The sequence below is a fragment of the Eptesicus fuscus genome, chromosome 14, assembly GCF_027574615.1.
Source record: "Eptesicus fuscus isolate TK198812 chromosome 14, DD_ASM_mEF_20220401, whole genome shotgun sequence".
Taxonomy (NCBI): Eukaryota; Metazoa; Chordata; class Mammalia; order Chiroptera; family Vespertilionidae; genus Eptesicus; species Eptesicus fuscus.
In genome coordinates this window covers 68,580,713-68,585,013 of record NC_072486.1, presented here as the reverse complement: position 1 = coordinate 68,585,013, position 4,301 = coordinate 68,580,713, and the positions used below count along the sequence as shown (strand labels likewise).

At 52.2% G+C, this 4,301-nt stretch overlaps 1 pseudogene; it reads left to right on the top strand.

Annotated features, from left to right (window-relative positions):
- The first annotated feature begins 2,350 nt into the window (after positions 1-2,350).
- Positions 2,351-3,253, top strand: LOC103300696 (AMMECR1-like protein; annotated as a pseudogene).
- Positions 3,254-4,301: the final 1,048 nt, after the last annotated feature.

Genomic DNA, 4,301 nt, shown 5'->3' with positions numbered 1-4,301 from the left:
TACTGAAACAACAGTTAGGAATATTTTTTAAGTAATAATAACACAAGGACAAAGAAAACATGGAAAAAGTAATTGCAAAAGAAGATAAAAGAAAAATCAAATTTGAAAATCGGGCTGAGTGTTCAGAGATCTCCAGGGCCCGAGAGTGCTGGGTCCTGAACTAGCCATGGAGAAAGTCGGTAAGCCACCCAGTTCGCACCTCGGAGCCCTGAAAACACGCCGGCTGGGAACTCCTGGTGCTTCTGTGAGTGAAGGAAAGGTGGTTTTAAAAACAGCAGATTGGCTGACAGTCTGTTTAAGAAGCTAGAATCCTGGATCCTCTCACTTACTTCACACGTTCAGATTACCCTGCCTTCCCCAACCTGACAGAGAATAGAGAGAGACGTTCATCTCTGAAGAAGGTGAAATGGGTGGTAAAACACAGCATTCCTGGAACAGGAACAGGATACTACTTTTGAAGGACATTTAAATGCCAATAAGAGCTCTTGAAAATGAAAAATATGATCAAATAAACCATAATCTCAACAGACATGTTAAAAGAGAATTGACAAAACTCTCCCAGGAATAAATAAATAAATAAACAAACAAACAAACAAACAAATAAATAGAGGTAGGAGAGAAAAGAAAAGGTACTCCTTATCTGTTTCAGCTACAACAGAAACACCACAGCTTCTGAATGGCTTGCGTCTAACAGAAATTTACTTCCTACCATTCTGGAGGTTTGGAAGACTAAGAAGGCACAGGCAGCAATGGTGTCAGCTCAGGACCGGCTTCCTAATTCACAGACCGCCTTCTTCTCACTGTACCCTCACAGGGAGGAGGGGGAGCTGTGGCCCTCGTCTCTTTAGGAGCACCGTTTTTATCACTGAGGGCTGTCCCCTCACGACTTAATCACCTTCCAAACACTCCATCTCCAAATACAAACCTACAAATGAAAAGGTGGACACCGCCTTGGATGAAGGAAAGGGGCATTTTGTTCCCTGGTTAGACACCTGCCTGAGCTGTGGAATTGCTAGTCTGTACCTTTGCCCCCCTGAGTTGGGGAAATTGAGCACAAAACTAAGAGGAGAGGAGGCGGCCAAGTGTGGAGCAGCCAGCAGCGTTGACATGGCCAAGATGCACGGTTGCCTGGTGTAGTAGCTGCCTAGTTGTCAGAGAGAATCACCACAGATCTAGTGGGTTAACACAGGTTTACAGTCCTGCAGGTGAGCAGTCTGACGCTGGTGTCACGGGGCTGCAGTCAAAGGGCCACCACGGCTGCCTTTCCTCCGGAGGCTGTGGGAAAGAACTCATTTCTCTGTCTTTACCAGCCTCCAGCGGGCACCAACAGTCCTTGGCTCACAGCCCTCTTCTTCCATCTTCACAGCCAGCCAGGGGCGGTGGAGTCCTTTTCCCATCACACCACTCTGGCCCAATCTTCCGCCACCCTCTTCCACTTTTAAGGCCATTGTGATTACCCTGGATCCACCTGCATAATCCAGGATACTGTAATTATCCTGGGTTTAGAGCCAGCTGATTGTCAACCTTAACTCTGTCTGCAAATCCCATTTTGCCATGCCAGGGGACACATTTATCGATTCCACGGATTCGGCTGTGCAGATCTTTGGAGGGATCATTATTCTGCTCAACACATCTCAGGATGCAATGGGCAAATAAGAAGGCAGCTGGAGCTTCAATGATCCTGCCAGTTCTCCACCTGCGAGGGATTCCCGTTGGGGAATGAGAGAGTAAGCAGCACAGGGGTCCGTGGGGTGTAGCAGTGGTTGTAGGTTTCAACGGGGGAACCTGGAGACAACTTTGCGTCATGCCCTGAAGAAAACTTTGTAGTGAAGAAGCTCCGTAGAAGCCATATCTTTGCCAAACCATCAAGAGTTAGACTTTGGGGCCCCGGAGAGCCCCTCCGCGCGTCTCGTCACCCTGCCCCGGTGGCTGCGGGATACGGACAGCTCGGGCCGGTTCCGCTCACACCTCCAGCCGTGGGCCCTCCAGTTCCGCCGCCGTCGGGCACCATCGCCAGCCGGTCCACCCGTCAGACCGTCCGCCCGTCCGCCCGTCTGCCCGGCTGCCCGTCCGCCGCCCGCGGGCCGCTTGTCTGAGCCCCGCAGGCGCATGGCTCGGAGAGGCAGGAAAAGGCAAAGGCGGCGCGCGAGAGGTCCCGTCCGCCTGGGCTGCGCCTGGCCCGGGAGAGAAGGTACAGGAAGAAAGACTGGAATCGGAATCGGAATCGGAAGGAAGAAACTTCATTTCAGAGACAAAATAGCCCCCCTCCCCTGTGACAGCTGTTCCCCGGGCAATACAAGCTCTCTGCTTGCAGGGTCTGTGCATTGCAGACCGCGAGCACTGAGTCCGGATGGGAAACAGAGCACGTGAGCCCAAGCTGGCAGCGGGCTGTGGTGGGGTCAAGAGGCCCACGTTATCTGGAAGGGCACGCACACGCGCGGGAACCAGGCCACCACTGTCCCGGGCTCTAGTTGGGGACCTCTTCAAACCCACCAGCATGCGGATGGCAGCAGTGAGGAGAAGGTGTCTGACTGAACTCTGGGACCTGGACTCTCCCCTCTGAGTCCTCTTCCCGGACCCAGTGGAGCTGCCACCGCCACCAAGAACCTGGTGGTGACCGCAGAGATGTGCTGCTCCTGCTTGGATGTCCTCTACTGTCACCTCCATGGCTTCCCTCAGCCACGACTTCCTAGACTCACCAATGGCCCCTATCGGCTCTTGGTGACATGGAAGACAGGGCGGGACAAGCGGCTTCGTGGCTGCATTGGGACCTTCTCAGCCATGAATCTTTATTCAGGACTCAGGGAATACACGTCAACCAGTGCACTTAAGGACAGTCGGTCCTCCCCCCAACCTCCCCCCACCCCGCACCCGAGAGAAGCTGCCTAAACTTTCCTGCTCTGCCTCCCTCCTTACTAACTTTGAGGATGCCAGTGGTGACCTGGATGGGAGGTAGGGGTCCATGGGACCCGAATTGAATTCATCAATGAAAAAGGTGTCAAATGTACAGCCACATGTTTACCTGAGGTTGCTAAGGAGCAAGACTGGGATCCGATCCAGACAATAGACGCCTTGCTCAGGAAAGGTGGCTTGCAGGCTCCAATGACCAGTGAATTCAGAAAAAACGATCAGACTCACCAGGTACCGAAGTGAGAAAGCGACAATCAGTGATGCAGAACATGTTGCTTCTCAACAGCGCTGTTTCCAGAATGGCACTCTTCATGCCCCGCCCCTCTACAGTCATTACTCCTGACACAGGGCTGCATGACCAGTCCCACCCAACCCCCCCTGTGGCCACCCATGGCTATGACATCATTGGAGCAGAGCCTCCTCTTCCTGGTCCAATTACTTCTATTACTGCACCATTTTATGATGTTAGCTTCCAGCTGACTCGGGGGTGGGATGGGAGGGCGGGGTTATATTGAATGAAACAGAGAACTCCAAGGGCCCAAGCCTTATTTCAGCCTTTCCTCATTATGGGGTTCCATTGGATTGGGGCTCCTCCATGACTAGTGAGAATTGCCTGTGGGTTCAGAAGGCCCTGGGCATGCACGTGGCCACCTGCTTGCTGGCTACACAGTGGGAGCTGCAATTCATGATTCCTGAAGGTTTACCCCACTTGCACCCTTGTAGCCTCCCCAGATCAGGTAGATGTGTTTTTCCCTGGCAATCTGGGCAACGGAGACCAATAAGACACATTTTTAGGTTGTTTTAAATTCCTTTTTTTAAACGTCCAGTGTATTGTGTACCAACAGTTGGTTACAACCTCCATGCTTCGTAAGTGAACGCCATGTTTGGGTTGGCCGTGGGCACCGTGAGTCCTGTGAGGCTCCTGGACAGACACCCACATCCAGATGGAAAGCCCTTTGGATGGCGTGGCAGATCTCATTCGTTGCTTAATCAACCTCCAAGGTTTAGTTCTAACCCTGCTGTCAGTTGGATTTTCTGGCGCTCTTCTCGCATGGAGTCTCCTGGTACTGAACAGAGAGCTCTGTGGTGTCACCTGCTGAGGAATGAACTGGGATGCCTGCAGGAGGTCCTGCCATCCTAGCTACGTGCAGTGTGAAAGGAGAGGCCTCCTCCTCACCACCCGGCTACCTCACTCCTCGCCTGGTAGCAGTGCCTATAGCTGCATCTAGGTTCACAGAAGACATAGATGTTCAAACAAGCAGCTGGGTTGGGCTGTGGAAAGACAAATAGTCACAGGAGAAAATCCTGGGTCTCCAAGCTGTTTGTGTCTTTTCAGGCAAACATCTTTAAAGGACTTAAAAGCTGAGGAGTTCCTTTTCCTAGTTTCCCTG